The sequence below is a fragment of the Protopterus annectens genome, chromosome 4.part0, assembly GCF_019279795.1.
Source record: "Protopterus annectens isolate FY-2018-M chromosome 4.part0, PAN1.0, whole genome shotgun sequence".
Lineage (NCBI taxonomy): Eukaryota > Metazoa > Chordata > Ceratodontiformes > Protopteridae > Protopterus > Protopterus annectens.
This window is the reverse complement of record NC_056733.1, coordinates 710906747-710930578: the sequence shown is the minus strand read 5'-3', so window position 1 is coordinate 710930578 and position 23832 is coordinate 710906747.

The following is a 23832-nucleotide window of genomic DNA, read 5'->3' as shown; positions in this document are numbered from 1 at the left end:
TTGTATATCAGGATGGAATGTTAGTAGTGTAAACAATTATTATGTTGACTTGCCAAATGTCTTTTAATTATAAACCACACTGAAGATCGGCTCAGGTATTTAAGGTCTAGGCTTAACAGGATCGAACAAGAAGGAATGACTAATTTACTGATACTGCTTGCCTGTGGAGAAAGTTATGAGAAATGTGTGGCTGTAAGTCGAATTGAGGTGCAGACTTTCATTATATACTACAAGTCTGCAAGCAGGAGAACACAAACCTGTAATGTTGCTGTGACTGTATGTCTGCATGCCAAAAATAAGGAAAATGGCCTCATTGGTTACAAAGTAATTGTAGTAATTTGCATCACCTACAAGAACAAGATTCCCACTAATAACCTTCATTTTGACTCCCTAGGTCATGTTTGTACTGCAGACCTCTACCCTTCTGGATTTTTGAGTATTTTTTTTTGTTAAAGGTTTAAAGTTCATTTTTTTTCCAAGCTGCTTTAATCATTCAGATACAAGTAAACAATACAAAACTGTGTGATCCTTTCACGTGGTATATTTTGGTAATATCTTGGTGGTGGGATACTTTTATTCCAGTTAGTTATATATCTGATCCATCCCAGAGCCAAGATTCACATTTTTTAACTTCACACCTATTATCTCATCCTATCCTCATTTTTCCTTTTCAGGACTGTGCAAACTTCTGTAATCTCCGTCTATATATTGGCATTATTGGAGTCTCTTGTTCTTGATCTGACTCTTAAAAATCCTGCTCTTAAATTTCTACTCTTATTTTATTGCACACACTATTTCATCTTATGTCATTTGTTCTTTTTTTACACTGCATCTACAGCTTTAATTCTTTTATTTCCTTCATGACACCTGTTAGGTTCATAGGTCCATATGTGTTAGTTCATGTAGTTTACACTCCTCTGTAGTTCATATGTTAGCAATAACTTTTTAGCAACTAAGAAAGAACATCTATTGCTTTCACCTGCCTTGGTTCTTCTAAAGTTCCTACCCAACTTAAGTAGTAATGAAGGTCATGTTAATGCAATTGAGATTTCAGAACTTTTTGTATTAAATTATGTAAATACTTTTGGAACATCTCCAGAAAATATGCTACCAAATTCCTCTCTGGCCCTGATTGCAACTTCAACATTTTTGATTAACCTTTGGCAACATTTTGTTTACTCTGTCTACTGTATAAAAATGCTTGTGTAGACTTCCAAGATGGTCGCACATTGATCGAAAACTTAATTTCAGCTTTCCCATTGTGAAAAAAAGAAACTGAGAGACAGAGACAGTAACTCTGCCAGTTTTAGTAAATTCAGATACTAACTAGTAACTACACTACCTGGATGTCTGCAAAGAAGAACCTTAGCCTGAAAGAAAATAATCTAGAAAAGGTAAAGAGAAAACACTGTCTGGGAAGAACCCTGCAGCTGTTCAGCAAAAATCAGTTCAGTCTCCAGCTTTAGTGCAAGACATGACTTCCAGTAATGTAGAGGAAAAAATAAGTCAGTTGTGCTCAGAGTTGATTACAATAAATGAAACACAGAAGTATATTGACTCGAGTGATAAAAGGCTGGAAACATTGGAAGAAGCTTTAAACAGATGTTCAGATGAACTGATAAAAACTGCAAAAATTGGAGATGAAAATGAAGATAAGGCTGTCTGAATATGAGACTGCTCAGAAAGAACTGTTTCAAAAAATGGTGTTAGTGGACACAGCACACACAGAAAACCTGAGATTTTCTGCTGTACCTGATAAACTGGAAGGAACAGAGGGTATTAATTTTATGAAAGCACAAATAAGCAACTGGACTGGTATTCCACAGCAGGATTTGTTAATTGAAAGAGCACTTTACATGTATGCTTTAAACCTGGACATAGTAAAGCAGCCAAGACCTACATTAGTAAATATATAATCATGCCAGCAGAAACAGTTGATCCTGACAAATCTATGGCAGAAGGGCAAAGTATTAAAAAGTGGAGACTATACAGTGTTTGTGGAAAATGATTATTCACTGTACACCAGGCAGAAGAGAAAGAAATGTATTCTAGTAATCAGGGAATGTTGAGAAACAGGTATAATATTCAAACTGCTATATCTAGCTGTCTTCAGTATATCTTTTCTTGGAGAATCCAAGTCATTTTTTGATCCAGAACAGGCTGAGGAGGAAATACAAAATTCTGTCAAACAAAAAGTGAGCTTTCAAATATAAAGGGACTCTGCTTCTTACCCTTTGGATAATAAAGTTCATAGAGAGACTTTGCCACCATTTCCAATGTTCCAAAGAAAAATGCTTGAGAGGCAATAAAAAGCACAGGAGTTGACCAGAAGAACCGGAGTATCCTTGACTTGAACCAAAGTCTGGGGTTGGGAGAATGAGATGAAGAGGAAGAAAACCAGCAAAACTGAAATTAATGAATAAATATGTGACGATAAAGCATTAATCACATTAAAAAAATTGGCTTTGTGAGAAAAAGTGACTGAGAAAGATTGGACTTTTGTTTACTTTGTTAAACCTGTGGGGTACAGAAAAGCATATATCCCATTTCATGTCATTAATGTTTGAAAGGACACTAAATGGAAAGGGGAAAAACTAACTGTTACTAAGAACAAAAACTGTTTTACTTATCTGTATAAAACATTTCATGATATCATGATATGATATAAATTCCATGTTATATATATAAATTGGCTAAATCTTACATCAGTCTCTCCTACTCACTCTATTAACCTCTATAACTTTATACAAATTATACAGTCCCCCACTGGATATGACAAAAACTACAACCAAGGAGCCATTCTTGACCAGATCATAGTATCAGACTGTGGTAAATTCACACAAACCGGTACTCTCCCCAACACACTAAGTGACCACCTAAATTCATACACCATCAGAACATCTAAACATACCCCAACAAACATTTCTAAAAAAAATCCATAACTTATCTAAATTTAATCTAGAATCTTTTTTATGTATACTAAAATCTGTTAACTGGATACCCTAAAAACCCATCCTTTAGAGGAAGACATTGATTACTGCAATGCCACATTCTTAGATATACTTAATAGAGTAGCTCCAACCCAGACTAAATGAACCAAAAACGATCATGCCCATGGCCAGCTCATTCTATGAAGCAACAAATGTCCCTTAGAAATAAAGCATGGAATGAATGGCAAAGAATAACACCCAAGACAACTTATTATATTACTGACAACTCCATAATAAAGTTAAAAAGTGTATTACAACAGATAAAAAGCAATTCTATACCTACCAGCAATCAAATTACATACATTGTGAATACATTGTTATATGAAAAGCTCACTCTGGGTCTGAACTGTCTGCAAATATAAACAGCTAAAGTTAACTTTGAGTATGTGTCTACCTGTTTGAGTTAATATTCATTATCTCCTTGAGAGCACTCTGCTTTGGCTTGTAAGCTGGGCCCCCCACCCACACACACTCGCCTTCCATTTCTCTTTTATTCCCTTCTGTTAGCAAATGCTATCCATAACTGATCAAATAATGTGTGTGTCTGTTCATTTAATTGAGAGCACAGTAGCCTACAGATACAAGGTTATAATGTTTTCCACCTGATAAATGGTTAAGAAATGACTTCGCTTCACATCAGTTCTTGGTCAATTCTGATTGTTTTTCTTACACACAAACTTGCCTTTTCTTGGATCTTGGCTCCATAGCAGCATTACAAAAGAACTTCCAGCCCCCACTCCTGTTTTCCCTTCCCTGTTTATTACCTTAAGCCAATCCCAAGGTTAATAAATATTACCTGTGGCAGGCACAATTTTTAAAACTACAACCACCCTGCTACTGGCCCCATAAGTTCATAGGTTGGTACTATGCTATCAGCCCTAGGGCCTATACAAACCTAGCCATAACAATTCCCTGGATATTTCTTCCCACAATATTTACTTCCCTGGACCCCTGTCTAGCAGGGTGACTGATGTGATCCCTGAGGTGAATTTCCATTCTCCCATCTAATTGTCAAGGTTCCTTTTGAAGAGGGCCAAGGAGGAGTACTGCTTGACATGTATGGGTAGTCTATTCCAGAGTATGGGAAGTCTCTGGGTCAGGAACCTATCCCTCCAGCATGTTTTATTCATTGTGATGACAAGGTTTAGATCCCTGAAGTATGTGGCTCTGAGGGATTGGGATGTCTTTAAGTGGAGCATGTCTAACAGCTCAGGGTTTGACATGGCCTAGTATGTTAAGCAGAGATCACCTCTGAGTAGACGATATGCCACAGAGTATAGCTGGAGTTTTTTTAGACGGTCAGCATAGGGCATCTGCTTTAGGCCTGTGATTCTTTTAGTGAGGTATTTCTGTGGACTTTCCAGCTGTTGCAGATGTCTTGTGAGGTATATACCAAATGGGGTGTTGTATTCTATAATGGGTCTAATGAGGGATGAGTACAAAGGGACAATGACCTCCTTTTTTCTGGATGAAAAGCCCATAGTGATGAGGTGTGCCACATAGAAGGATTTCCTGACTGTTGTGGCGATGTGGTTATCGAAGGTGAGACCACTATCCACCTGTGTCCCTAAGTCTCTCATCACACTTTCAGTGTTTAGTGTACTGCCACCTATGTGGTAATTCATGGATACATGTTTTTCCCACAGGGGATAACTATACATTTCTTGGCATTAAGCTTGAGCCCATGACTCTGGCACCAAGCATCTGTTTCTGTAAGGCCCTTTTGTAGAATATCCACATCATTTGGGGATTCAATAATGGCTCCCAGTTTGCAGTCATCTGTGAACTTTGTTAGCCAGAGTCCCTTAGTGTTGGCCTGTACTTCAGAGAAGTAGATGCTAAACAAGAGTGGTCCCAGGACTGACCCCTGAGGTACTCCACTTGCCACCTGTCTGGAGATGGATTTGGAGTAGGCTACTTTTACAGTCCGGGTTCTGTCAGTAAGCCAGTTGACAACCCATTGAGTGATGTAGGGATTTATGCCCAGCTTAGTAAGTTTATCTATGATTTCAGAGTGGGGATGGTGTCAAAGGCCTTGGCAAGGTCCAGATAGGCTGTGTGGACCTCCTTACCCTTGTCCACAGCTCTGGAGACTGACTCGAAGAAGTCAAGTCAGGTTCAGGAGACAAGATCTTCCCTTCACAAACCCAAACTGGGTGGGGTCCAGTGTTTGAAGGTTGCCAATGTCTTTTTTTATAAGTTCCATGATAATGCGTTCCATGCCCTTGCAGATCAGGCTCATCAGACTGATGGGACGGTAGTTCCCAGGATCCAAGGTGGATCCCCCTTTGTGGAGTGGGATAAATGTAGCTGCGCACCACTCAGTGGGCATGAAGCCTGAGGTGAGGCTATGATTAAACATGACACTTAGGTGAGGTGCCAGTTCATTTGGTAGTTCAAGTAGTACACAGCCCAGGATGTCATCTGGTCCCATGGATGCTGTATTCTTAGCTTTGGAGAGTGCGGTTTCTACCTGTGTGGCCATGATTACCAGAATTTGGCAATCTTTATTGTGATGGGTCCTTTAGGGGGTGAGAGGGGGGTGAACTTGGCACTAAATTGATCTGCCAGGATATTGGCAATATCCTTGGGATCAGTATATTTAATGCCATTCTCTTGTAGCTCAGAGCAGATCTGAGCATTGCCATTTAGATTCTTGACATAACTATAGAATGCCTCGTTGTTGTCTTTGGAATCATTAGCAATTTTAGTTTCATAACTTGCTTTGGAGGATTTTATGAGGGATCTCAGCTTCTTACTGAGGCTGGTGAGGGAGTTTTTTTCATCCTGGGATTTTCCTCTTTTCTGCAACAGTTTCTTCCTTCTGTTGTATAGTTTGTTTATGGCAGGCGACCACCAGATTGGCTTCCTTTTTTTGTAGGAGAGCATCTTGGTTCTATTTGGGATGGACGCGAGTGGATGTGTTCGTACAGTGCCTTAGCATACGATTCAGCAGTCGAACTTTCAGCTCCCGTCTGCATGGGTGTCATGAAGTTTGTCACTTCTGACTTGAGTAGCATGAAGTTGGCTTTGGAGAAGTTTTTACAGATGTTTCCTTTCTGGATGGTGGGGGGTGGGATGTGGATGTCAAGGGTGATTAGCTTATGGTCAGACCTGACCAATGAGGGGGTGACCACTGGTGTGGAGCATCTATCTCCCATGTTGGTAATGACCAGGTCTAGGATATTGGAGCCCCTGGTGGGATAATGGATTAGTTGATCCAGGGCATTGGAATTTATGAATTCCAAGTACCGTTGGGAAAAGGTGTTGGTACCCGAGTAGTTTTCCCAGTTAATGGCAGGGTAGTTGAAATCACCCAGTATTAGGGCGTATGGTTGTATCTTAATATTTTCCAGTATGTTTAGAAAAGTGTAGTGAGAATCTTGGGGCATGGTGGGGGATCTGTAGCAAGCTACAATTTGGATTGTAGTCTTACCTAGTGTTAGTTGCACCTGGAGAATTTCAGATGCATTGTGTTGGGCAACTAGTCTGGAGGTGTGAATATCCTTGGTGAATATGGACACTCCTCCACCTTTAGTGTTTTGGTCTTGGTTTGGTGGCTGAAAAGTGTGGTAAGAGTTGTAGCCTGGTATTGCAGGGGTGCTCTCTGGAGCCTTGAACCAGGTCTCAGTTACTGCACAGATATCGATGTTCTCCATTTTTAGGAGTGCCTCGAGAGAGAGCATTTTGAGGTTTAGACTTCTAGCATTGAGTAGCATTACCTTCAGATTTTGCATGCTTGTACCCATTACGGTGGATGTTTTGTCCTTTGAACCTTGCCTAAAAAAGGCACTATAGGGGTGGCAAGAGCTTTAGCCAGTAACCTGAATCCCAGGGGCAACAAGTGCAGACCATCTCTGGCAAAGCATCGTGGTCTGTCAATCATGTCATCCCAGGCAGACAGATACTGAATCCCCTTTGAATGACACCAGAAGCTTAGCCAATTGTTGAAGTCAATCATTTTGTCCTTATACTGTGGTATCATTCTGGGTGAAGGCAGGATGCTACTCAGGGTTAGGGTCATACCTGCCTGGGCCACATGATCTGAGAGCTCTTCCATGTCTCTTTTCATGTAGTCCAGGGAGGTACGTCTCAAGTCATTTACTCCAACATGGACAATGACAGAGTCATATCTGTACTTGTAGTGGACTTGAGTGCATGCGTTATGTGGTGGATCCTAGCACCCGACTGGCAGCTGACTGTAATTTTCTCCTTGTTCAGCCTGGTGAGTGGGACATCAGTGTGCCTGACTATAGAGTTGCTTATGACTAAAGTGTTGGGTACATTTTCTTGCATTAGGGGCTGTTGTTGGGTGGCACACTGGTGTTGTGAGCTATGAGTCACTTTGGTTGTGACTGTTGTTTGTTTGCATTTCAGCTTCGGAGGTTCTTGTTGCTTGAGCAGGTTAATGTTAAGGGCCTCCACATATGTGGGTTTAGTGGTGCTATGTGTGGATGTTGATGGTATGGGTTTTGAAGGGCTATGTGTTGCATGAGGTGTAGTGCAGGTGTTAACCTTCTCCTCTTGACTGTCTAGCACAATCTTGGCTGGAGAGAGCTTTGCTTCCAGTTTGGCTATGTAAGTGCATCTCTCGCAGGTTGTAGTGTTGGGTGGTAGGAGGAGAGGGTTGTTTGTGTACATGAGGCAGTTGCTGCATTGCCTCAGTATGCCCAGATTCATCAGGTGGAGAGGAGAAATCACCAGAAGCTGACCCTTGGACATGCCTGTTTAGGAGCTTTTTTTGTAAAGTACAAGAGCTGTTTTCCCTTACCTTTGCAAGGTACTTTGCAGTTATAGGCTGTTTAGTGCCTACAATTAATTTCTCCTTATTAACACGGAGAGTTAAGTGCTTGTATCAGTTTAAGGCTTCCCAGTACTTTCCAGCAGGATCTAGAGCAAGTGCTAGTCACAGGGGTTCAGATTGTAATGCTACTACTGAGAAACCAACTAGTTCTAAGGGAAAATTTGAAAAGCAGACTTTCTGGCACCTGGAATAGTTTAACCGTAGCCCCCGCAGTGCTGCATGATGTGAAAAACATGCAAAGACACGTGTTTTAAGCCAGAAAGTTGAAAGGGATACAAATCAGCCCAAAATGGCTAATAAAATTACAATTTCAGAGCTGGAAACCACTCCTGTAGTGTTAGATAGGCAGTACAATGCTTAACACTCCCACTGGTAAGCAGTAGGACTTCCCTGTAGCACGGCAAGGTCTGGAAAGCTCTGAACACAGAAAATAAAGTCCTGAAACCAGCAATGCCTGGGATCTGGACTACACTAGCTAGGAAAGGCAGGAAACGAGCAAACAAGATATTTTTTTTATTCATTAAAACAGGCTAAACAATGCAATAATACAGTAAATAAACACAGAAAAGGCTAACGCACTTGAGTGTAAATCCCTTAACAGTAAATGCAATTAAAACTCTACAAAATTAGCAATTTAAAACTTTTTAAATGAAGCAAGACAAGTGCACAACTGAAAAACGATTTAAGAGGCAGTAATACAGTAGAATAAGCAGCTAGTCTACATATACAGAAAAGTCTATATTTACAGAAAAGCAGCTAAAACATACAAACAATTCAGATGCAGTGCAACCTAGAGCACTTGGGTTGTAGCAATATTAAGGCAAATACAGTTTTAATAAATGCACTAAGATATATGCTATATTTTCCAAAATGTTTGAGAAGCACAGTCAGAACACTAGGAGCTTCAGGCAATTTTTTTTGTTAGGAAAGGGAGAAAGGAGGAACAGAAGGAAAGAAACTAAGTGGGCTGGCCTTCTCAGATGTTCTCTCTGTATTGGGTAGAATGAGCTAATGACACTAGACTGGGAGGAGTGTCCAAGATCAAATTTAGAGTAGGGGAGGGCAACTGCAAGGCCAGCAGGTATAAATACAAGATACAAATAGGGAGGGTAGGGAGGTCTCTAGTCAGAACACACTACAGAAATCACTTCAGGTAGAAAACACTACAGGCATTGAGCCATTAGCTATAAAATACAGTAATAAAGTATGCAGCAGACAATAAAAGTGCTATAAATATCTAGAATAACCAATAATTAGCAAAAATAAGCAAAAAAGCAGTCTACTTATTGTTATATATCACAGATCAGAGTTTTAGTTAGTGCTCCTTCTCCAATAGCTCTGTGTGGAATGGCAGAAAACACTCAAGTTAACTTCTTAAGTAACGAAAGTTGAAACCTGAAACAACTTTAAAAAATCTCACGACTGCATTTCGCCTGTTTTACTGCTACTTTAAGTGATTTCTGCATTTTACACTGTTTATTGCACTTTAAGTTACTAATTGTTGCAAATTGTTTCTGTAGGCTACACACTAAAGTGCGCTAGCCGATTTACAGCATTTATAGCATTTACTGTCTGTTTTTTTTCCTTATCTCTGTAATAAAACAAAAAAATCTCTTGTTTTCCCACTTTACTGAACTAGAGTAGTCCAGTTTCAGAGTTGCTGATCCCTGGGCTTTGTTTTTAGTTCCTGTTACTGATCCATTGCCTTATTAGGAAGGAGGGAAGTTTCTTTGCTTACCAGTGGGAGTGGGAAGCACTGAGCGCCTTTTGTCCGATTTGGTGAAGTTTCAGCCAGAAACTAGTAGTCCATTGGTCGTTTTGGGCCAATTCCTAGCTCCCTTCACCCCCTGCTATAAAACACGCTAAACTGTACTGCTGATCTAACCAGCATATCCTATAACTGAAAAGTTCATCTCTACTTGATTCCCAAGTAGACTATTCTCTATCTGTAAAGCCTAGCACTTACTCCTACAGTACTTGCACCTTGATAAAGCACTCTTATTATAGATAGTACCCCACCAGCCCAAAACCCACTTCCCCCGGAGTCCTTTGAAAGTTCTTTATCTACTACTTCTAGTATGTCGAGGGATCAGTTGCTAGTGTCCTCTCCAGCTCAACTGGTGAACCTGGGAATATTGAGGCAATGTTACAATTGCCTCATGTACACAGACAATCCTCTCCTTCTCCCACAAAACACAAATACATGCGAGAGATGCAACTATACGGCCAACATAGGACTGGCAAGACCAGACAGGAGGAGAAGGCAACCACACACAATACATACCCAGTCACACATGGTACCATCACAACTTCAAATCATACACATACTCACACAAAGACATACTCAGAGGCTCTGGTCAAAAATTTACCAAAACAGCAGAGGCCACCAAAGCAGACACCCAAACAACTACCACCTCACGTCCCAACACATGCAACACATAGACCACACAGTCAGAGTGTCAAACAGTCACAGCCCTTAAGGCCAAACAAAATGCCAGACACACTTGTCATTGGTGATTCCATAGTCAGACACACTGACGTCCCGCTCACCAGACTGAGTAAGGAGAAGGTCACAGTAAGCTGCCTGTCGGGCGCTAGAATCTGCCACATAACGCAAGCACTCAGGTCTCTCAACAGCAGGTACAAGTACGACTCAGTCATTGTCCACGCTGGTGTCAACGACCTGAGACGTACCTCCTTGGACTACATGAAAAGGGACGCCGAGGAGCTCTCTGATTATGTAGCCCAGGCAGGTATGACCCTGACCTTGAGCAGTATCCTACCTTCACCTAGAATGATGCCACAATACAGTGATAAGATGATCAGCTTTAATAATTGGCTTAAATTCTGGTGTCATTCAAAGGGGATCCAATGTCTGTCTGCCTGGGATGACATGCTGGACAAGCCACGCTGCTTCGCAAGGGACGGCTTGCACCTGTCACCCCTGGGCTTCCGGATATTGGCAAAGGCTCTTGCCACCCCATAGTGCCTTTTTAGGCAAGGCTCAAATTCTAAACCTACCACCCTAGAACACCAAAAAGGAAAAAAACTAAGGGTAATGCTGCTCAATGCCAGAAGTCTCAATCTTAAGATGCACGACTTTCGAGGCCCTTCTCAATATGGAGAACATCGATGTCTGTGCTGTGACAGAAACCTGGTTCAAGGCTCCTGAGAGCACCCCAGCACTAACAGGTTTCACCTCATATCATACGTTCCGCCCCAAAATCCGGACAACACCAAGAAAGGAGGGGTGTCCATATTCATAAAGGACACCCACACCTCAAGGTTGGTGGCAACGCGATGCATCTGAGACCATCCAGGTGCAATTAACCATAGGCAAGACTGCTCTGCAATTTGTAGCATGTTACAGGCCACCCTCTCAAACTCAGGAACCTCACATGGCCTTCCTGAAAACATTGGAGGGATAAATGTATCTCCAAACACCATCATACTAGGTGACTTCAACTACCCTAATATAGACTGGGAACACTACTCAAGCCCGAACACTCTAACCCAAAGATTCCTGGAGTTCATAAACTCAAATGCCATGGAACAACTAGTCACCATCCCCACAAGAGGTGAAAACATACTTGATCTCATCATCACGAACATGGGATCAAAATGTTCAACACCGAAGTATACCCTCACTGGTGAGATCAGATCATAAACTAATCTCGCTGGAGGTCCTCATCCCGCCCACCTGAAACAAAAAGACCACAGTGAAAAACTTCTCAAAAGCCGATTTCACACTTCTAAAAACTAGTGTGGTCTCCTTTAAGGCCCCTGAGCCAGTGGTAAACATTACTCAAACCGCTGAATCACTTACAAATGCCTTCTACCAGCACCTACAGGACTGCATGGATCAGGCAATCCCAAACAAAACTAAGACTCTCTGTACCAAAGGCAAGCGTCCAGTCTGGTGGACCCCAGCCATAAACAAGCTCTACAACAAAAGGAGGAAGCTACTACAAGATAGAGCAAAATCCTTGAAAGGTAAGACACCTTTGATCATTATAAGTAAAAACTAAGAGCTCTCATAAAATCATCCAAGGCAAATTTTGAGAGAAAAATTGCCAAGGACTCTAAAGACAATCATAAGGCCTTCTTTAGCTATGTTAGAAACCTAGGAGGAAACTCCCAGATATGCTCAGAATTAGTTCAAAATGATGTGAAAATTACTGAACCTACACACATTGCTAACATACTGGCTGACAGGTTCAGTGCAAACTTCTCCCCCCCCAAAAGGAGAGATATCTATTCCAGAGGATTGTAGCCCCAAACATCTCCAACGCCCAGGTGAGAACTGCCCTCACTAAGGCAAAAACACAGCATCCATGGGACCGGATGGTGTCCCCGGCTGTGTGCTTCATGAACTCAACGAGGAATTAAACCCACAGTTAGGACAGCTGTTTAATCTTAGCCTCACCTCAGGATACGCACCCAAGGAGTGGCGACGGCGACTGTGGTCCCACTTCATAAGGGCGGTGCCTCCACAGACCCTGGAAATTACCGCCCCATTAGCTTGACAAGCCTTATCTGCAAAGCCATGGAGAGGATCATAATGGAACTCATAAATAAAGACATAGGGAACTTGCAGACTTTGGATCCAACCCAGTTTGGCTTTGTCAAAGGCAGATCCTGCCTCTTAAACTTGGTTGACTTTTCGAGACAGTCACCAAGGCCATTGATGAGGGAAAGGCAGTCCATACAGCCTACCTCGACCTGGCAAAGGCCTTGACACAATACCCCACTCAGGTATCATCGAAAAACTCATCAGCTTGAATGTAAACCCATACATCACAAGATGGGTTGCAAACTGGCTAGCGACAGAACCCACAGGGTCAGAGTTGCTGGAGCCATGTCAGACTCAAAGCCTGTCACAAGTGGTGTCCCACAGGGCTCAGTCCTGGGTCCACTCTTGTTCGGCATCTACTTTTCTGAAGTACAAGCAAACACAGGAGGGTTATGGCTGACAAAGTTTGCAGATGACTGCAAACTGGGCGCCATAGTCGAAAACACATCTGACACAGATATCCTCCAGAAGGGCCTCACAGAAACGGATAACTGGTGCCAGAGCCATGGCCTGAAGTTAAACGTCAAAAAATGCATAGTCATACCCTTCGGGAAAAACAAGGTTACCCCTAGCTACCATATAGGTGACAATCCACTGAGCACAGAAAAAGTCATCAGGGATCTGGGGACCCAAGTTGACAGTAGTCTTCGTTTGACACTCATGTTGCTAAAGTAGTTAGGAAAACCTTCTATATCGCCCACCTGATCATGAAGGGATTCACATCTAGATCAAGGAGGTCATCGTCCCCTGTACTCATCACTCATTAGACCTATGATTGAGTACAATGCCCGTTCGGAATGTATCTGACCAGACACCTGATGCAGCTTGAAAGGCCCCAAAAGTTCCTCACCAAAAGGATAAAGGGTCTCAAAAATATGTCTTATGCTGCCCGACTGAAAGAACTCCAGCTTTATTCAGTCTCATACCGCTTGCTCAGAGGTGACCTGTGCCTGACATATAAGGCCATGTCAAACCCAGATTTGATGAATATGCTTCACCTCAAAAATCTAGATCCCTCAGAACCACAAGGGCGGAGACTTAAACCTTGACACGGTTATAAATAGAACGTGCTGGAGGGACAGATTCATCACCCAGAGACTCCCTATGCTGTGGAACAAAATCCCGGTACATGTGAGGCAGAGCACCTCGCTGGCCTTGTTCAAGAGGAATCTTGACCAATGGATGGGAGATCGCAGATATACCCCAGGGATTACTTCAGTGTCACTGCTTGACAGAGGCACAGAAAAATGATAGGCATAGTTTTTATTCAAACTAAAGGGGTGGCGAAAGCCACATAACTATGGGCTAGGCTTATAAATGCCCTTGGGCAGATAGCCTAGTATGAACCTATGAACCTATGAACCTAAGAGCTGAGTGTCTATCCAGTTAGTGTTTTAAACTGTATTTACTTATTTATGTTGAACTGTGTTCCAGAGACATCTAATAAGATTTGCACTGAATTGCTGGAGGTAACTATGACATGCTAGCATGTTTGCCTGCACCAAGTTGTTTAGTACATTTGTATGTGCTATTTGCATAGTTGCACCTCGTTAGATAATAGTATTCTGTACATTTGTTGTGCACAGACAGCTCTCACTGCTGTCTAATTATGTCTATATAATTGTGGTGTAAGTGGTAAATAGACTCGCATTAGAGGCCCAGGACAGAAGGCTGCTTGCTATATTTTTATCTGTGACTGCATACCTGTAGCTGAGGTCCCTTCTCACTGATGTGTTTTTCCACTTGGCACAGTATCTGCATCTACTAGTAATTGATTCAAGACATTTTTCCTGTATGCGGTAGCTATTTGCTCAGTGTGTTTTTTATAATCTTTATAATATATATTTACCATCTCAAAGTACTTACTCTTCTCTGTACTCTTCTTTTCTAGACCTAACACCACTCTTAAGTATTCAACTGCGGTATCACCTTTAACATTCTTATAATTAAAGCTCAGTCCGGGTCTGAACTGTCTGCAAACAGCTACAGTTAACTTTGAACCTAACACCTGTCTTAAGTATTCAACTGCGGTACCACCTTTAACATTCTCATAAGGAAAGCTCAGTCCGGGTCTGAACTGTCTGCAAACAGCTACAGTTAACTTTGAACCTAACACCACTCTTAAGTATTCAACTGTGGTGCCACCTTTATCATTCTTATAAGGAAAGCTCAGTCCGGGTCTGAACTGTCTGCAAACAGCTACAGTTAAAGTACAGTTTTGTACCTACCATAAATGTAGATGTTCGAAGATCCACATTGCTGCAGTCCTTACACTTGGGTAGTCCGCTGTTCTCGGTCGGCCCGAATATCAAAGTATAAGGCTGACGTCGGTCAAGGCGCATTTGACTGACATCAGGACGTCAGGGTACAAATGCGCATGACCGACGTCATATCCTCAGTCTTTTCTTGCCCCAGATGTCAGAAGACCCTAAACATAAAGGTCAAAACCAAAAGACAGCAAACAAACAACCAACCACCCTTGCACTAATTATATGTACAATATATACAATATACACAATATTTACAACCCAACCCACACAACCACCTCTAACTACAGAGGGAAGGAGGGAGGGATTGACTGCAGCAATGTGGATCTTTGAACATCTACATTTATGGTAGGTACAAAACTGTACTATGTTCTTCATCTCACATTGCTGCAGTCCTTACACTTGGGTAGAATCCCAAAGCAGAGGTAAGGGAGGATGGCCAAACTACAAGGAAGCAGGAGCTGCCAAAATGCCCTGCAAAACAGCAGTGGCAAAACCAGCCCTGGATTTAGAGTAAAGTGGTAGGTGATAATGCCTAGAGAAAGTATGCACTGAACTCCAAGTAGCTGCCTCCAAAATATCCTTGGTTGCCACTCCCTCAAAAGGCTGTCAAGTGGCAGTAGCCCTAGTGGAATGAGGCCTAATCCCAGCTGGAATCTCCTTGCCATGATGGGAATAACAGAAAGCAATGCAAAACCCAATCCACTTAGAAATAGTTTGTTTTGACACAGGCTTGCCCTGAGAACCCAAAGCAAAAGAAACAAACAACTGCTGAGGCTGCCTGAACCCTTTAGTTCTGTCCAAATAATATCGCAACTGCCTGTGTACATCTAAAGTGTGCAAAATCTTTTCCCCTTTATTTTGGGGATTTGCATAAAAGTAGGCAAATGAATAGTTTGGTTTAAAGCCACACTAGAAACCACTTTAGGCATAAAGGAAGGATTAGTACGTAAAGATACCCTATCCTTATGGAAAATCAAGAAAGGCTCAACCGCCATAAGGGCCTGCAATTCAGAAACCCTTCTTGCAGAGGTAATGGCCAACAAAAAGCAGTCTTCCATGATAAATATTTCAACTCAGAAGTAGCTGCAGGCTCAAAAGGTTGTAGAGTGAGTTTCTCCAACACAAAATTGAGATCCCAAGCAGGAGTAGGAGCTCTTCGTGGGGTCTTATATTCTTTGCCCTCTAAGAAATTGCTTGAACAAAGGATGAGAAAACAATGGTGGGTCACAATCATAGTGAGCCGAAATTGCTGCAGCATGAACCTTAATAGAAGAGAAAGACAAACCTTTGTCCAGTAACTCAGTAAGATATTGAACAGCCACACTCAAATTAGGCTCAGAAACATCAAAATCTTTTGCTGCACTCCAAAATAAAAATCTCTTCCATTTATCTGCGTACACTTTCCTTGTACTAGGCCTTCTAGCTTCCAAAATAACATTCAAAACTTGCTGAGGAAGTGGAGGCCCACTACGGTTCAAAACAGAATATGCCAGGCTGTTAGGTGCAGAGAGTGAAGCTTGACATTGAGCAAATGGCTGTCCTCCTGTGACAACAGGTGTGGAATCGAAGGCAAAGGCCATGGAGGCTTCCATACTAGACTTCTCAGTAATGGGTACCAGTGCTGTCGAGGCCAATCTGGAGCTATTAAAATCATCCTTGGCTTGTCCTGTCTGACCTTTAGAAGTACCTTTGGGAGGAGAGGCAGAGGTGGAAAGGCATACACATGAAGATTGCTCCAATTGAAAGAAAGAGCATCCACTCTCCAAGCTGTGGGATGAAACCTTTTTGTGCAAAACTTTGGCAGCTGATGGTTTAGTGGAGAAGTGAACAGATCTATGTCTGGAGTTCCCCATGACACTGTCAATTTCTGAAATACATGAGGATCCAATTTCCACTCGTGGGGATCCATAATTCGTCTGCTCAACACATCTGCTAAGGAGTTCTGTGCTCCTGGCAGAAACCTTGCCTGAAGATTGAGCTGTAAACTGAGAGCAGTCTCCCACAAAATCATTGCTTGCCTGCATAGAGGATAAGAATGCGTTCCCCTTGCTTGTTGATGTACCACATGACAGTTGTGTTGTCTGTTAGAATCAACACCTGCCCTGGAAGAAGTAAATCCTTGAAAGCTATTAATGCAAACTGGACTGCTAACATCTCCTTCAGGTTGATATGTAGATGTTGTAGTCTGGCAGGCCACTTGTCTTGTATCCACTTTCCATTTAGATGAGCTCCCCAAGCTTTGTCTGAGGCATCTGTCGTTAAAATCTGACTCGCCTCTGGCCGGGTCACAGAGAGTCCCTTGTTTAGGTGACATTCCTGAGCCCACCACAAAATTCCTTTTGAATGCAAGGTATTATTTGAATGACAGTGTCCAGATCCTGGCAGTGCTGTGTCCATACATTTTGAGATACCATTGCAGCTTCCTCATATGCAGTTTGGCATTGGGAAGCACCAGAATACAAGATGCCATGAACCCTAAGGCTTGAAGGACTGTCCTTGCAGTCAGCCCAGACTGATGAGATAGTTGATGGAAGTAAAGGGATAGACTCTTTTGTTTGACCGGGGTTACAAAGTCCGTCTGGCATGCTGTATTCAGTCTCACACCCAGAAAGCACATGTCCTGAGAGGGTACTAGACTGGACTTTATTTCGTTCACAGAATACCCCAGGCATCTTAGCACTGCTATCACATATTCCAAATGATGAAGAAGCTCTTCCCTTCCTTGAGCCAGAATCAGGCAGTCGTCCAAATAAGGATAGATCTGTATTCCTTTTAGCCTGAAGAAAGCTATCACTGGAGCCAGAACTTTCGTGAACACTCTGGGCAGTAGATAAGCCAAAGGGCAATGCAGAGAACTGATAGTGAGAAGTCCCAGCTCGAAAACGCAGATACTTCCTGCAACTTAGTCTGATAGGAACATGAAGGTAAGCCTCCTTGAGATCCAAAGTTACCATCCAATGATCTTTGCCCAGCAGAGGTAAAAGCTGCTGTAACGTCAACATTTTGAACTTGGGAATGTCCAGATAAGTGTTGAGGGTAGATAAATCCAAAATTGGTCTCCACGTGTTCCCCTTCTTTGGTACTAGGAACAGGCGAGAATAAAATCCTAGGCCCACTTCTGGCATAGGGACCGGCTGTATGGCCCCTATTTGGAGTAACAGAGAAACTTGCTTGTGAGCCTCTATTCTTTGTTGAGGAGGAACGTCTGGCATGCCTTTGAAAGGAGGCAAGGTATGGAAATAAAACCTGTAACCGTGGTGTATGATATCCAATACCCATTTGTCTTGGGTAATTAAACTCCAATTTTCTTTGAAAAGTGCCAACCTTCCTCCCAAAGGTGCTGCCAGACGAGAAGGCTCTGGCAGCTGAAAAGGTAGGTCATTGGGTCTGTTTACGAAAGGACTGACCCCTGCCCTCACCAAGACTGTGCAGGAGAACTCCCTGTTCTAGGCCTGAAAGAGCCCTGAGCTCTGCCCCTACCACGTCTAGATCTACCCCTAGACTGGGAATCATAAGAAGGATACGTCCACCCCTTAGTAGGCCAATTTCTACTAAACTTTGGAGGCTGAACCTGCAAAAAATCTTTAACAGTCTGCATAGACTTAGCCTTGTCTTCCATTTTCTTTAAAACTGCCTCAACAGGAGGACCAAACAACACGTCAGATTGTAAAGGAGCATCTAAAATCCTTGTTTTAACATGTTCAGATAAATTTTGATCCCTCAGCCAGGCGTGCCTGCGAAGAACTGACCCAGTGGCAGCCACCCTAGATGAGGCCTGTACAGCATCAAAACCACATTGCAAAGAATGCTTACCCACCTGTTCAGAAACATGTACTAAATCTTGCAACTCTTTACAATCAATACCTTCTGCCAGAGCATCAACCTTAGACTTTAATTGTGAAAGGAGATAGTTTTGGTATTTCAACATGTGAAACTGGCAATTCAAAGCCCTCATAGCAAGAGTGGAAGAAGTATAAACTTTCTTTCCCCATCTATCCAAGGCCCTGGCCTCTTTGTCTGCAGGAACCGGATTCTTAACAACAGAAGCCTTAACACCTTTAGGCCCCTGGCTAACAGTTTCTGGGTCTGCCCTAGGACTCTTAAAAAGATACTTATGAGCTTCAGGCAGCCTGTAATACCTATCCGGTTTAACAGGAGCAGGAGGCAAAGAATCAGGATTAAGAGAAGCCTCTGTAAAAACATCTTCCACTACATCCAAAACAGGAGGTATAGCCAAAGGCCTATGCTGGGGTAAAACAAAAATTCCTAAGCCTTTTCCTGGAATCAGAGAAGTCCTGACCTTCCCACTTAAAATGCTCCCTCATGGAATGAAGAGTTTCTGAAAAGAAAAATCCTCAGGAGGAGAAGCAGAAGGAGTAGAATCATCCACATCAGAATCAGAATAAGGAGAGTACTCCTGCAAGTCTTAAGTCAAGACTCTGAAACATCTGAAGCCTGCTCAAAACTCCTAGCTCAGGCTCCACCCTAGGTCTCTTATCAGGAGGGCATAGAACCCTAATCAAAGTAATCAAATCTTCTGCCATTTTAAGCATATGTTTCTTGGGCACAGTTCCTGAAGAGCTAGGGGTAACACCAACTGAAGCTAAACCTGGCCTGCCCCTGGGAGAAGCCTTGGAAACAGAAGGAGAGGGCCTAACCACCCTAGGCAGGGAGGGGAGTATAGTAACCTGAGAAGCCCCATCAGCCTGGCCTGCCTCCTGAGAGGCCACATCCTGCAATAACAAAGTCTCTCCCTGGGATCCCAAAGAAACCTCCGTGGAACCACCGGCTCCACCGACACCTCTAAAGAACCGGCGTCCGGTACTGACGGTTCCTCTAGCCTAGGTTTAACTGCTTTGTCCTTGCGCTTCTTCGAAGAAGCGGGCGGAGCATCCAACGGCATTTTATAATTGCACCGCTTCCCGAAGACTAACCTGGCACAATCTAATCTTCTCTTAATAGTGCGCTTATTGAATCTAGCACAAGAGCGACACCCAACAACGTCGTGCTCAGGCCCTAAACAAGGAATACACAAAGTATGGTAGTCTCTATGCGGTATCTGTTTCCCACAAGAAATACAATTATTCACTTTTTCTGACATCCGGTAAACCACTGAGGCAAGAAAAAACTAAAATATTCCCCAACGGGGTACTTAGCCAACTTTGACTCGGTCTGAAACTCCAAAATCGAACAATTTCAGAACGCCAACCGGCACTTGCAACGCTGCTTCTGCATCGGACCATGCGGCAAAAAAGACTGAGGATATGACGTCGGTCATGCGCATTTGTACCCTGACGTCCTGATGTCAGTCAAATGCGCCTTGACCGACGTCAGCCTTATACTTTGATATTCGGGCCGACCGAGGACAGCGGACTACCCAAGTGTAAGGACTGCAGCAATGTGAGATGAAGAACATCTTTGAACCTAACACCACTCTTAAGTATTCAACTGTGGTACCACCTTTATCATTCTTATAAGGAAAGCTCAGTCCGGGTCTGAACTGTCTGCAAACAGCTATAGTTAACTTTGAACCTAACACCACTCTTAAGTATTCAACTGTGGTACCACCTTTAACATTCTTATAAGAAAAGTGCAGTCCGGGTCTGAACTGTCTGCAAACAGCTACAGTTAACTTTGAACCTAACACCCCTCTTAAGTATTCAACTGCGGTACCACCTTTATCATTCTTATAAGAAAAGCGCAGTCCGGGTCTGAACTGTCTGCAAACAGCTACAGTTAACTTTGAACCTAACACCCCTCTTAAGTATTCAACTGCGGTACCACCTTTATCATTCTTATAAGAAAAGCGCAGTCCGGGTCTGAACTGTCTGCAAACAGCTACAGTTAACTTTGAACCTAACACCACTCTTAAGTATTCAACTGTGGTACCACCTTTAACATTCCTATAAGAAAAGTGCAGTCCGGGTCTGAACTGTCTGCAAACAGCTACAGTTAACTTTGAACCTAACACCACTCTTAAGTATTCAACTCCGGTACCACCTTTAACATTCCTATAAGAAAAGTGCAGTCCGGGTCTGAACTGTCTGCAAACAGCTACAGTTAACTTTGAACCTAACACCACTCTTAAGTATTCAACTCCGGTACCACCTTTAACATTCCTATAAGAAAAGTGCAGTCCAGGTCTGAACTGTCTGCAAACAGCTACAGTTAACTTTGAACCTAACACCACTCTTAAGTATTCAACTGTGGTTCCACCTTTAACATTCTTGTAAGAAAAGCGCAGTCCGGGTCTGAACTGTCTGCAAACAGCTACAGTTAACTTTGAACCTAACACCACTCTTAAGTATTCAACTGCGGTACCACCTTTATCATTCTTATAAGAAAAGCACAGTCCGGGTCTGAACTGTCTGCAAACAGCTACAGTTAACTTTGAACCTAACACCACTCTTAAGTATTCAACTGTGGTACCACCTTTAACATTCTTATAAGAAAAGTGCAGTCCGGGTCTGAACTGTCTGCAAACACCTACAGTTAACTTTGAACCTAACACCACTCTTAAGTATTCAACTGCGGTACCACCTTTATCATTCTTATAAGAAAAGCACAGTCCGGGTCTGAACTGTCTGCAAACAGCTACAGTTAACTTTGAACCTAACACCACTCTTAAGTACTCAACTGCGGTACCACCTTTAACATTCCTATAAGAAAAGTGCAGTCCGGGTCTGAACTGTCTGCAAACAGCTACAGTTAACTTTGAACCGAACACCACTCTTAAGTATTCAACTCCGGTACTACCTTTAACATTCTTATAAGAAAAGCGCAGTCCGCGTCTGAACTGTCTGCAAACAGCTACAGTTAACTTTGAACCTAACACCACTCTTAAGTATTCAACTGCGGTACCACCTTTAACATTCCTATAAGAAAAGTGCAGTCCGGGTCTGAACTGTCTGCAAACAGCTACAGTTAACTTTGAACCTAACACCACTCTTAAGTATTCAACTGCGGTACCACCTTTAACATTCTTATAAGAAATGCGCAGTCCGGGTCTGAACTGTCTGCAAACAGCTACAGTTAACTTTGAACCTAACACCACTCTTAAGTATTCAACTGCGGTACCACCTTTAACATTCTTATAAGGAAAGCTGAAATTTCGTCTGAACTGTCTGCAAACAGCTACAGTTAACTTTGAACCTAACACCACTCTTAAGTATTCAACTGCGGTACCACCTTTAACATTCCTATAAGAAAAGTGCAGTCCGGGTCTGAACTGTCTGCAAACAGCTACAGTTAACTTTGAACCTAACACCACTCTTAAGTATTCAACTGCGGTACCACCTTTAACATTCTTATAAGAAAAGCGCAGTCCGCGTCTGAACTGTCTGCAAACAGCTACAGTTAACTTTGAACCTAACACCACTCTTAAGTATTCAACTGCGGTACCACCTTTAACATTCTTGTAAGAAAAGCGCAGTCCGGGTCTGAACTGTCTGCAAACACAAACAGCTAAAGTTAACTTTGTACCTAACACCACTCTTAAGTATTCAACTGCGGTACCACCTTTAACATTCTTATAAGAAAAGCGCAGTCCGGGTCTGAACTGTCTGCAAACACAAACAGCTAAAGTTAACTTTGTACCTAACACCACTCTTAAGTACTCAACTGCGGTACCACCTTTAACATTCCTATAAGAAAAGTGCAGTCCGGGTCTGAACTGTCTGCAAACAGCTACAGTTAACTTTGAACCGAACACCACTCTTAAGTATTCAACTCCGGTACCACCTTTAACATTCTTATAAGAAAAGCGCAGTCCGCGTCTGAACTGTCTGCAAACAGCTACAGTTAACTTTGAACCTAACACCACTCTTAAGTATTCAACTGCGGTACCACCTTTAACATTCTTATAAGAAAAGTGCAGTCCAGGTCTGAACTGTCTGCAAACAGCTACAGTTAACTTTGAACCTAACACCACTCTTAAGTATTCAACTGCGGTACCACCTTTAACATTCTTATATGAAAAGTGCAGTCCAGGTCTGAACTGACTGCAAACAGCTACAGTTAACTTTGTACCTAACACCACTCTTAAGTATTCAACTGCGGTACCACCTTTAACATTCTTATAAGAAAAGCGCAGTCCGCGTCTGAACTGTCTGCAAACAGCTACAGTTAACTTTGAACCTAACACCACTCTTAAGTATTCAACTGCGGTACCACCTTTAACATTCTTATAAGAAAAGCGCAGTCCGGGGTCTGAACTGTCTGCAAACAGCTACAGTTAACTTTGAACCTAACACCACTCTTAAGTATTCAACTGCGGTACCACCTTTAACATTCTTATAAGAAAAGCGCAGTCCGCGTCTGAACTGTCTGCAAACAGCTACAGTTAACTTTGAACGTAACACCACTCTTAAGTATTCAACTGTGGTACAACCTTGAACATTCTTATAAGGAAAGCTCAGTCCGGGTCTGAACTGTCTGCAAACAGCTACAGTTAACTTTGAACCTAACACCACTCTTAAGTATTCAACTGCGGTACCACCTTTAACATTCTTATAAGAAAAGCACAGTCCGCGTCTGAACTGTCTGCAAACAGCTACAGTTAACTTTGAACCTAACACCACTCTTAAGTATTCAACTCCGGTACCACCTTTAACATTCCTATAAGAAAAGTGCAGTCCGGGTCTGAACTGTCTGCAATCAGCTACAGTTAACTTTGAACCCATGGCCGGCCTTAGGCATAGGCAAACTAGGCGACCACCTGGGGCGCCTTACAGGCCGGCCTCGTAAAGGGCGCAGTTTTGGCTTATTTATTTTTTTATTTTAATTGCTGCATTCTTTCTTCCCAGTGCTTGCAGCAGGTGCTGGGAAGAAGGAATGCACTAACTAAACTAATTAAAATAAAATAAAAAAAATACAAGGGCGTCGGAAGTTCCGACTCGGAACCATGGGGGGTGAGCACCCTCCCACTTTTACATCTGCAGCAGGTCGATTGCGGTATTAGCGTCTTCTCCTTAAATGAGCATCATGCGTGCTTACGCCAGTGTGGAAGTAAATTCAGTTTGCAGTCGCGCGTAAATTTTAAGCTAGCAGTTCTGTGAAGGGGGGCTAAGTCCATGTGGCAGTTTGAGTTAGAAAGATGGTAAGTAAGTGTATGCGTGTGTAATTCAAACTGTTTGTTACTGTATGTGAGAGAAAGAGTGTGTGTCTGTGCGTGTGTATATAGAATTTCAATTACCC